The sequence below is a fragment of the Balaenoptera musculus genome, chromosome 2 (assembly GCF_009873245.2).
Source record: "Balaenoptera musculus isolate JJ_BM4_2016_0621 chromosome 2, mBalMus1.pri.v3, whole genome shotgun sequence".
Classification (NCBI taxonomy): domain Eukaryota; kingdom Metazoa; phylum Chordata; class Mammalia; order Artiodactyla; family Balaenopteridae; genus Balaenoptera; species Balaenoptera musculus.
In genome coordinates this window covers 48,181,241-48,193,599 of record NC_045786.1, presented here as the reverse complement: position 1 = coordinate 48,193,599, position 12,359 = coordinate 48,181,241, and positions in this window count along the sequence as shown.

The following is a 12,359-nucleotide window of genomic DNA, read 5'->3' as shown; positions in this document are numbered from 1 at the left end:
TTTCCCCTTCTCCCTGCAGCAACATTTTCTACAATGTCTATAATCTTTTCCTGACAAAGGGACTGTAAAAAAAACAAACATTTGACAAATTAGTTTGGGAAGCACATATTCTAAATTTCTCTGTTATGCATATAGTGCTTTTAACATGTTGAAGGCTCTGAAAAGTCCTGCATTAAAGAAACTGGCTTGATTTTATTTAACTCAAACTTTCCAAACCTTTTGAATCACAACCAATTGGACAGACACTGTCTTCAAAGAAAAATTTACTTCATGAGACTGATTTATATTCTGTCAAATGACACATACTTACCCCCCTTTTTCTATCTGTGTGTGTGCATGTGTGTGCGTGTGTATGTTTGTGTGTGTGCATGTGTGTGTTTGTGTGTGTGCATGTGTATTTGTGTGTGTATGTTTGTGTATGTGCATGTGTATGCTTGTGTGTGTGCATGTGTATGCTGGTGTGTGTGTGTTTTCTCAAGTTGACCACCTCCCCACCCCCAGGAATGCTCATCTCCAACATCTTAAAACAACAAAATTGTGCTTTACCATCTCCTCATGGAGACCCCTGTTATGTCTAATCTGACAATGACTTTCTTACTGGTGAAGATGTCTTCGGCCCCTGCTTATATATGTTACCTGTCATTTACATCTGGTATCACATCGTTTGCCATCTTTTATAAATCCAAGTTGGGAGTGTAATTTTCTTAAAATCAGCAGTTACTGCTTATTTAAAAAAAAAAAAAAAGTATCAACTTTATAGTCAGGCAGATGGATGTGGCCTCACAGCCCAATTCTGTTCTTGGTGGTAGAGCTTCAGACAAGCCTTTCCTCTCAGAGTTCCAGTGTCATCCTTGGAATTGTGCCTGTGGATTCACTAGCAGTACAAAGGAAGACTTTGTGTGCAGTATCCGGCATCCTGAGGACACTCAGCAAATATAATCAATATTAGGATTGTCTCCCTCCCATGATGTCCAGTGTTGGGCCTTTATAGTCACATTGTCACAGAGCAGTTTTAGTCGTTGGTTTAATTAATGTAATGATACTGATGGCTCTCTGAAAAGTTCTTCGGCTCCTGTCATCCCATCTGTAATGTATCAAGCAATAGGCATAGGCACTGTGGAGACCAGAATTTGCAAAGCAGGTTGCAGGGACAAGACAGGAGCTGTGCGGGAAGAGGGCCCAGAGGAGGTGGGTCTGGGCCTGCCCAGGACTTTGAGAGCTGAGCGCCTGCCCCACTCTGTGGTGTACTTGGCTGCTTCTCTGCCCAAGGGTCTTGAAAATAACATAACAAACATCCTCTTGTCTTCCACACTGTTTCTTCTTCTTGATCTAAAATGCCTGAAGACCATGCCAATTTGCTCTTACTCCCATCAGGCAAAGGGAATGATGGTCGATCCTAAAAGGAATAGCATGCCTCATCATTTTAATAGCTCAGATACCTCTTTTTCCCAATGCAGAATCTTCGTGAGAAAATAGTGACCCTCATTAATGCCTTGCATACAAACTCTTCATTGTTTTTACTTGTGCTATTTCTTTGCACTTGGATATAGAAGCAATAAATTTCCAGGGAAATGAAACTCACTTATCAGATTTCCCAGCATCAGGTTTCATATTAGCAACGAAAAAATCAGTCTAACTGGACTCAATATAGCTGTAAACCAATATATGTAAGCCATATCGGAGATTAAGCCTTCATCATTGCATTTATAAGCTTCCCGTTTCAGCCTAAAAGGAATAACATTTTCCCAGCTATTATTTAATAATGCAAAATAGTCCTTAAAATAATAAATCCATTCAGGCAACATTAAAAGATCAAATGTTCTGAGAGAAAAGCATGAATCAAATGAGCACATTTTCCCTTTAAAAATATATGTTAATTTCCTAAGTTTTGACGACAGTATTTTTTTTATTCTCTGGGTGATGCTATCAGACTTACTATAAACCAGTTTATGAGGCAATTTAAAGTTTCTCATGTAGCAAAAAGTAGCTTATTCCAATGTCTTTTTTAAAATTTGAGATCAAGTTCTAACCAATAAAATTTTAACAATTTTCAACAAAACGCTCAGAGTTTTATATTAATTTTAAAAATGTAAATAAAGTGTTTTTCTTTAAAGAAGCAGCAATAACCACAAATGAATGTACTTTTAACATGACTGTGCCGGTTAGGAGAACAGAGAATGCGTGAGATGCACTGTAATTATCGGTATCTCTATTTTATGCTTAGGTTTTTAGAAACACAGGCCTACAAACACAAACGCACACAGTAAACGTATGTACAAGTTATTGCATATACTATGTATGCTTAACATTCTAATTAAAGCAGTTAGCTATGACTCTCATTTAGCAGCATGTAAAATGAGTAATTACGCTTGTTAAAAGAAGCTAGCGAACAACTGTGAAAGAGCAACCAACCAATGGATCCTCAATCTTCCAACCAAGGAGAAGCTGGTGGGGAGAAAAAGCAGAAAGTAAAAACTGAATCTGGTTCCTTACCGAAGCTCCCTCTCCAAGTGCACTGTGATGTATTGTTTTTAAGCGATGTTTTAAATTTATAGTGCCAGAGGTCCGATGTCCTTCCTGTGAAATACACATGCCTGCAGATGTATTTTAACCAATTTTTTTAATGCAAAATGTGATAGCCATTATATGAACATCTTCAATCCAAAGCATCTGTACAGTGTCTAACTTGAACATTTGGACAAACAGCTTCAATTTTAAATTCCTGTGTAAGGGAGAACTTTGTTTAAAAAACACTTAGGAACTGCAAAATTGTACAGAAAGATACTGTTTATATGCATTTATGCACGCATAGCTTAGAAGAATGTTTTAAACTCATAAAAATAAATGTCATTTGTAAAATGGGGGAAAAAAAAAAAAACAAAGGAAAAAGACAAAATCAGAAAGAGGAAAAAAAAGAAAGAAAGTGAAACCCTTTCTGTGACATAAGAGAAAATAGCTCAAGGCAGGAGGAAGAGGTGAAGGTCTAATTCCTGGAAGACTTGCCGCTCACCGTGGCTGAACAATTTGCTTCAAGAGCTTTGGTCAGTTGCATTTCATGTGACAAGTTCGTTGTTTCTGAGCCTCCATTTTAGACGGTCAGACAAGGCTTCAGTAGTGTGTCAATTTACTGTTCTATTTCAAAGAAAAAACACTTTTTCAAATCACAATTTTTCCTTAATTGATAAGTAATGTTTTAATTTTCTTTTCTCTTTCTTATTTTTTTTCCTTTAAAAATAGTCAATGCAGCTCCAGATCTCCCCAGATCCCCAAATTAACCTGAAAAGTGTATGGAGAGTCTGCAATTTCAATTACTGCCCTTTCTGATCTCTGCCACTAGGAGGCACTGCAGGCTGCTTTATGAGGGGGCGAAATCTGACGAAGTGAATATTCCACACAGCTATGGCTCTGGTGTCATTCCCTATTTAATGGCTGTCAGTGAGGGAGAAAGACAACGTGGCGGGTAATTAAAACCAAATTGCAGGCAGGAGATGACTGCACAAGAATGATATTGTCATTAATACTGATTTAACATGCACCTGGGTAAGGTGAGGGAGCGCAGCAAGGGAATTCACACAGACGCCAGGGTTGCCTGATTTAAAGATGTAGTGTTTCCAGCTGAAGCATGTTTAAAAACTGAATAAAACCATCATATTATGACAGCAGAAATAAAACGGAAACAAATGTTCTACATATGTCTATAAAAAAAAAGGAAGAAAAATCTTCCCTGTCTTCCAGCTCAGAGGACCAAGCATGTATCTCATCTTCTGAAGTTCAAAAGTATTTTTGCAGAAGGCTTTTCCCCCCTGTTGCTGGCTTCTCTTGTATGGGTTTGTAATTTGTTCATGTAGTTTTCTGTTTTCAGGAGAGATGGAACATTTGATTGAAACAAACACCATTGATTTACAAAAATCATATACCATGGGGGAAAGATTTCAATCCCATAAATATCTTAGGAGAGGTGTTTACTCACGGGATTCGGTGATTATCCATGCATAAAGAACACCTTGCTAGAACAATTGAAATCTCGGATTGAGGGATCTAAGGCATGGCCAATAACTCCTATAGTATGAGGCACTTTTCTCACCACAGTGAACCCTCAAATGAAGAAGAGGATCACTCTCATTTTAGCGGCCCTAAAATTATTTAGCTATTTTTATTTTTAATGATAAGTGCAAAACCCAGAAAATAGACACTAATCAGGGTTCAAATTAAGTAGTCTATTCTGTTTAAGGTATGTGAAATGATCTGGGGGATATTTTAACATTAACTAAATATTTCCATATTATGACTAAAGATACAATTTACATCTGTTCCTCAGTAGAACAAAAGTACAATACATGGACTTAATCATGTATAAATTAGGAACAACTTCTGACTGAAAGGATTATGGGTCATTGAAGGCAGAAAGTGTACCAAAATTAAAAATGTTTATGGAGAGGGAAAAATGGTTACAGTGGCAGAGTTCAGCTTATGCCTAAAACCCCTGTGCTGATTGATAAATCTCCTTCTGGTTTCACCTTAAATGAAATGTGTGCCTTATAGAAATGGTTATCCTTCTGTCCTGTGCCAAAAGAGATGAATCATTAGGGATGTCATGAAGATTTATAATCACACCATAAAGAAAGTAAATTCAAAGAGCATTCCTTGGGCAATAAAGAACATATTATAGAGAAAGAGCTCACTAAACAAGGTCAGGTAGGAAAAAATGATCAGATGTCATGGTTGCTGGATCTAGACAATGGAGATTGTTTTTTTATACTCAAATCATAGATTACAGAATAATGATCAGATATTCTGAATTTTTTCCACAATGCTTTGCTATTGACATTTTTAAAGACTTTTACATTTGCAGATTTCTTACTTATGCATTTATTTGTTGGTTTGTGCCTCCACTCTTAGGGATGGTAACTGGATTCCAGAGCAGGCAGACACATAAAAAGTGCAAGTAAACCTAATAACATTGGGGAAAAAATAGATAAATGTTGGAATTTTTGCTTTTATGAAGAAATACACAAATTCTGTTGTAGCTTTGGCTCCACTATCAGCCATTAAGATTTTTAGAGGATAGCGTGAGAGATGCAACAGAAAGGGACTTTATTTCACCTGCCCTTTATAAAATGCCAAAGAAATTCTCCAAGAAGGACATTTTCTGAGACTGTGACTCATCGAATGGCCAAACCTGCCCAGTTCAGTCTGGGCGCTCCACACCAGATCAGCCGTTGAATATACCCAGATTTCAGGGAAGAAAACTGTCCTTTGGATGCAGGACGGAACCTCGTTTTCAAATTCTGTTCTCACATTTGAACTGAAAAAGTCAGTGAAGCTCATCCCCACTCAAGTCTGAAGATTATCTGGGATCAGTGGCTTTTATGAGGGGAGAAAAATGATCCCCATGGTCTCAAAGGAGAAATAACTTAAGAGACGATGAGTACCCTTGCATTTCAGGCTGTACAAAAAGAGCATAGCATCTGAAAGCACAATTGGTAAGGAAACTTGCTGACATGAGTGAAAGGGACAATTATTTGGAGAGAGGGGGACTCTTTGTTTTAATTAATATTGACTTAGGAACAGCTATATATGTCAGGTCGTCTTGTTCTGACTGGTCTGTACGAAGGCACATGTGTTGGGGACATGCACAGCCACTGAAGGAGCCGCATTCAAGCTCTCTTTCTGATTTTCACCCCATTTACTTTTGGATGGAACCTGGCACTCACAATCTCTTGAACTGTTATCCCAGGTTGCCGGTGTAACAAATATAATTTTTCAGCAAGATGGCTGCTGCCAGAAGCAGGCTCAGAAATGTCCATTTTAATTAAACATTTTACTTTCAATTACATTTCACGGTTTGCACATGGTGACACATGCTTTCATCACATGGACTTTCCGATTGCTATATTAGTACTGTTTTCAATGCAGGGAAATTTGTGTTGGTGAAAATGACTCACATATGAAAAATTCAGTTTTTTCCTTGACTTGATCGATGGTACGCTATTTTCAAAAAGATAATAGTAACAGCATTCAGACTTTAGGGCAGATTTCAAGGTGTCCAGGAACAGGAAACTCCCAAATTAATAAAAGGGCAATCATATGATGACTTATGGCAGAAGTAGCCTATATTTTATGTTATGTATGCCCTTTATCGAGATGAAAGAAAAATACAGCTTTGCAAGTTTACTGTGCTACAATAAGCTTTAGAAAATTATGATTTTTCACTCAAAGCTATCCAAAATGTGTAACGTAACCTAAAAAGCAAAATAAACAGACTTGGTTCCTATCCTCCAAATGTTTATAATACAAGACATGTGCTCACACAGATACTCATTTTGTTTCCAAATGATACATAAACCCATATTTCAAGAACCTTTTTAGATGACTCCAGATTAGAAAAATATCTTTACTGCAATAAGATAGGAAACTCATTCCTGGTCCTCTCTGGAGCACACCACATGAATTATTTATCATTCCAGGCAGGCAGGGAAGAACTTTTTGTCATTATGCAGGTGCACAGCATTTCATTTTAAGCAGATAAAATTGGGGAATAATGCTGCTTAGGCATCATCTTTTTAAACGTTCATCTGAGAGGGGATTCCTGGAGGAGAAACAGTTTGTAGGAGACCATCTCATATCATTTAAAGTGAAACATCTGTGGGTTATCATCCGCCAAACTCAGGCTTCTGAATCGAACTTAAGCAGCAGATGAAATTCCGTTGGACCAGAGGATCTCTCTGTTGAATCCCGTACAAATAGCCTCTGTGGCAATTGCTTAAGTATGTCAGTCTGACAGAGAACTATGTAAAGACAGAGAAAAGTTTAATCTGGTTCTTTCATTTTCACTTTTTAGCAGTGATGATTTTATTTTTATCATTATCATATGATTATCAAATGTGTGCTCCATGCCTTCTTTCTTTTCTTTCATCATTTCTTCTTTTCTCCCTTCTTAAGAGAATAAGCTTCTAAAATATATTTAGATCTTATTTAGTTATTTGTTTCTTACTATTTATATCCATTTTAGGAGAATCATCTCTGAAATAATTGAGAGGCCAGATTTTATGTTGCATGAGATTATTAAAGTCAAAGCTTTGTCATGGAGGGATACTTAGGTTTGTTTTTCATTCTTAAAGGCACACATGAAGAAAATATCTTCACCAAATTTAGGTGTAATAATTCCAAAGTCAGGAAAGTATTCACAAAATGTCCCAGTATCACTGTGAATGGTGCTGGAGCTGAGATTCAAGATTAGCACTCTGTGTGGAACAATCTCACCAAGTTTACATTCACTTTTTTTAAAAAATAATTGCTTGCATGAGCTGAAGCTCATGACAGCTACATGAGACAGGAGATTACTGTTTCTCAGACGAGGAAAGTGAAGTACTTAGGCTAAGTCACACATTTGGATTTCTGGTGTAGAGATAATGTTGCACCTGACAAGCTGATCCATGAACCCCACGCCTCCCACAGAGTTGTGTGTGGAATGAAGAGGCAAGCAACACATCCCATTTAAGGAAATGAAGTGTACTCCTGCACTAATCTCCAGGAAGACAAAGCCTTAAAAGATCAGCTGGACAAAAACTCCCTAAAAAAAGAGTTTGTGGGCCACCCACAGGAAAGCAGGCAGGGCTGGGCTTGGGATGCAGCACATATCCAGAAAATTGATTCCCCATGGAACCCATGAAAAATATATGGCTACAACCATTGAGATATATGCATATATACATACACACACACTCCATGCAAGTGTCTGTGTCTAGATGAGGGGGAAAAAGGCTTTGTAAGCAATTACATAGTTTTGAAATTAACCCATCCACCAAAACAGGAAATCTTGGCAATTTTCTACTAAATAGCTCTTATTATTACTATTATTAACGCTTTTGCTGGTGATGCTATTTTACCATTCTACTAGTTTAATAGTAAGCCTAGAAGTCATACTGCATGTGTGAAGTACGCGATCATGGATGGGCAGGGTGACTATATGTTCCAGTTAGCATGAGACAGTCTTGTACAAATGCTTGTTTCAGCATAATTATAATAGCATTACTTTCACTCTCAAAAGGGTCCCAGTTTGAACAATAAATTATATGGTAAGACTTGTAAAGTCACACATATCCAAATTGTGACATATTGTTACCTGTGCCTAAGGCATCAGACGTCTCTCATGAAGCACACCCTGAAGAGGATTTTATAGGTCATTTAGCAGCTATGCTGTCTTGCTCAGGACTTAGGCCAGAATGGGGGTGTGATGGGCCTGTAGGCAAACAGCTAGTGTGTGACATGGTCACACCAGAAGCTTCAGCACTCCGCCCTTTTTACTTCTGTGATTTTGCCTTACACCGTAATGGCATGCACAGAGATGAGTCCATTGATACAGGTAAACACAGAAAAATATTTCTTCTCGGGATGCCTCCATTTTCATATCAGCAAAATCGTAACAATACCATGTGGCTCTAAGGAGCAATTTACTACTAAACATCTATATAGCTTGGTAAAAAAGAATACACATCTTTACTGCTACTTTACAAAGTTCTTATGTATTATCCATGCTTTGAAAATTAAAAGGTAGATATCTTTGAATTAATGAGATATTTTAGGGATATGGTAGCAAATTACAAAAGTGTATTGGCTTTAAAGAATTAATTTGAAAGTTAAAATCTTTAAAATATCCAAATATATTGCCTATGGCTGTGCATAATTTTAAAGCAAAAAGAAAGGAAAGACAGAAAAAGTGAGAAAGAGAAGAAGGAAAGGAGGGGAGAAGGAAGGAAGGAAGGAGAAAAGAAAAGAAGGGGGAAAAAAGAGATAAGAAAAGGATTTTCTCCTCAAATGTCCATTGATCTGGCTACTTTTATTCTTCTAAGGGTCATCTTTCTTCAAGTTTAAAGAAATTGCAAATAACTGGGTTATATATTTAATTGCTGAACTAGTGAAAATAATTATCCAAAACACTTAAATTTGGATAATCCTTTTCTTCAACACAATTTTAAACCTATTTGTAAATACCTGAGTATATTTTAATGTGCAATGTGCAGTCATTCCTCTAGTTTGAATTGCTACTTAACTATTGTTATTGCTGTTATTATTACTATTATTAAATAGTTTGCTTTCAAAGAGCAATACTGCTCATGGTATTGTTTTAGCTCTGAAAATACATTCAAATTAACACAGTCACTGAATACATTATGCTATTTTTGTTGAGTATTTACCATTTGATATTGAAAATATAATAGTGACTTAAAAACTTTCTTGTAGTGAGTGCTGTGCAATAGAAATATGAGATGAGCCCATGAATATAAGCTGTGAATGTAATTTTAAATTTTCTAGTAGAAAAAAGTAGAAACAGGTGAAGTCAATTTTAACAATATATTTATTTAATCAGATATATATTTCATAGTATAATTTTTTAAATTAATTAATTAATTTATTTATTTTTGGCTGCATTGGGTCTTCATTGCTGTGTGCGGGCTTTCTATAGTTGTGGCGAGCGGGGGCTACTCTTCGTTGTGGTGCGTGGGCTTCTCATTGCAGTGGCTTCTCTTGTTACAGAGCACAGGCTCTAGGCTTCAGTAGTTGTGGTACATGGGCTCAGTAGTTGTGGCTCACGAGCTTAGTTGCTCCGTGGCTTGTGGGATCTTCCCAGACCAGGGCTCGAACCTGTGTCCCTTGCATTGGCAGGTAGATTCTTAACCACTGCACCACCAGGGAAGTCCCATATACTTCATATTATAATTTGAAGCTGTAGCTCAAAATGTGATTATTGAGCTATTTTTAATTCCATTTTTTATTCTAAGTCTTCAAAATCTTGTGTATTTTACATTTGTAGCACATCTCAGTTTGGGCTAACTACATTTCAAGTGCTCGGTAGTCACATTTGTCTGGGAGCTACTAGATTGGACATGCACAGGTCTAGCACGTAAGGTAGTAAAATAAATGCAGACACTGACTAATTGGTGTCCTGGTAGAGGTATATTTAATGGCTAAGAGATGGGTCCTGACAATATACTGCCAGCACATGATCTCTTCTTCCATCATTTACTCTAGGGTGACCTTGGTCAAGTAATTTACTTCTTTAGGTCTCTTTTTTTTCTCCTTTGTAATATGCCAATAATAATAACACCTTGTTTATCTAGGCTTGCAAAAACTAAGTGAATGAATGTATATAAAGTACTGAACTCCAGACACTTGGCAAATGGTTAACAGTAAAATTTAGCTAATTTTTATTATCATGCATAAACAGATTCAGCTTTTCAACTGCTAAGGGTATGCAGATTTTGTAGACCAGGTTATTTATGAGTTCATTAAACCAGCCTTAAGCAACAGGTACTGAGCTTGGCATCTTCCAAGTGTTCAACAAATGATTTTGAATTAATTAAATATTTTTTCTTGATCCTGTTATAAAATGTTAACCTTACTATCCAGTCTAAGGATTGCAATCCATATGCATTCCCCAAACATGACTTGTCCTCTCAACTCACTATATATTTAAAAAATTCTTATAGAATGTCTTCTCAGTTTGTCAGCTGTTACAATTATGTTGCTCTAAGTATTTGCATGCATGTCATCATGTGGATATATTCTTTCATTTGTTTTGGGTCGATATCTAGGAGCTTCATTTCTGGATTATATGGTTAGCTTATGTTTACCTTTATAAGAAACTGCCAAACAGTTTTCAAAGATAGCTGTGCTATTTTACATTTCCATCAGCAATGTGTAACGGTTCCAGTTTCTCCACATTCTCACCTTCACTTGTTATTGTGTGACTTTTTAATTATAATGATTTTAGTGGGTATGTAGTGGTATCTCATTGTGGTTTAAATTTGTATTTCCCTAATGACTAATGATGTTGAGTATCTTTTCATGAGTTCATTAGGCCTTTGGTGAAACTTTTATTAAAATCTTAGCTCATTTTTAAAATTATAGTTTATCTCATTATAGAGTTGTAACAGTTCTTTATATATCTTTGATCCAATTTTTTTATCAGATATATGATTCAAAAAAATTTTCTTCCAGGCTATGGTTTCTCTTCTTCATTCTCATAATAGTCTTTTGAAGCAGAACTTTTGAATTTTGATTAAGTTCAATTGATTTGATTATTCTTTTATGTATCAAGATTTTGAGGTTATATCTAAGAATTTTTTGTGTAATTGATGGTCAAGAGTATATTTTCAAACATCTTAAGTTTAGAAGTTTGTTTACTCTTCCATTTAAGCCTATGATACATTTTGAGTTAATTTTTGTGTATGGTGTGAGGTAAAAGTTAAGTATATTCTTTACACGCAGTATGTACTTGCTCTAGAACCATTTTTTAAAAAGATTATCTGGGAGAGATGGGGAAGATGGCAGAGGCAAGACGTGGAGATCACCTTCCTCCCCACAAATACATCAAAAATACCTCTACATGTGGAACAACTCCTACAGAACACCTACTGAATGCAGGCAGAAAACCTCAGACTTCCCAAAAGGCAAGAAAATCCCTTCATACCTGGGTAGGGCAAAAGAAAAAAGAAAACACAGAGACAAAAGAATAGGGACAGTACCTGCACCAGTGGGAGGGAGCTGTGAAGGAGGAAATGTTTCCACACACTAGGAAGCCCCTTCACTGGTGGAGACAGGGGGTGGGTGGGGGGGAAGCTTCAGAGCCACAGAGGAGAGTGCAGCAACAGGGGTTCAGAGGGCAAAGCAGAGAGATTCCCACACAAAGGATCAGTGCCGACCAGCACTCACCAGCCTGAGAGGCTTGTCTGTCACCTGGCGGGGCAGGTGGGGGCTGGGAGCTGAGGCTTGGGCTTCGGAGGTCAGATCCCAGGGAGATGACTGGGATTGGCTGAGTGAACACAGCCTGAAGGAGGCTAGTTCACCACAGCTAGCCGGGAAGGAGTCCAGGAAAAAGTCTGGACCTGCCTAAGAGGTAAGAGACCATCGTTTCTGTGTGCACGAAGAGAGGGGATTCAGAGCACCGCCTAAATGAGCTCCAGAGACAGGAGTGAGCCACGGCTGTCAGCTCGGACCCCAGAGACCGGCATGAAATGCTAATGCTGCTGCTGCTGCCACCAAGAATCCTGTGTGCAAGCCCAGGTCACTATCCACAGCCCCCCACCCCGGGACCCTGTGCAGCCCGCCACTGCCAGGGTCCTGTGATCCAGGGACAACTTCCCCAGGAGAACACATGGCACACCTCAGGCTGTTGAAACATCATGCCGGCCTCTACCACTGCAAGCTCGCCCCGCATTCCAGTTATAACTACCGTAACCCTCCCTCCCCCAAGCATGAGTGAGCAAGAGCCCCCTAATCAGCCGCTGCTTTAACCCCCTGAACAGATGCCTGAGGGCAACCTACACACAGAGGTGGGGTCAAAATCAAAGCTGAAC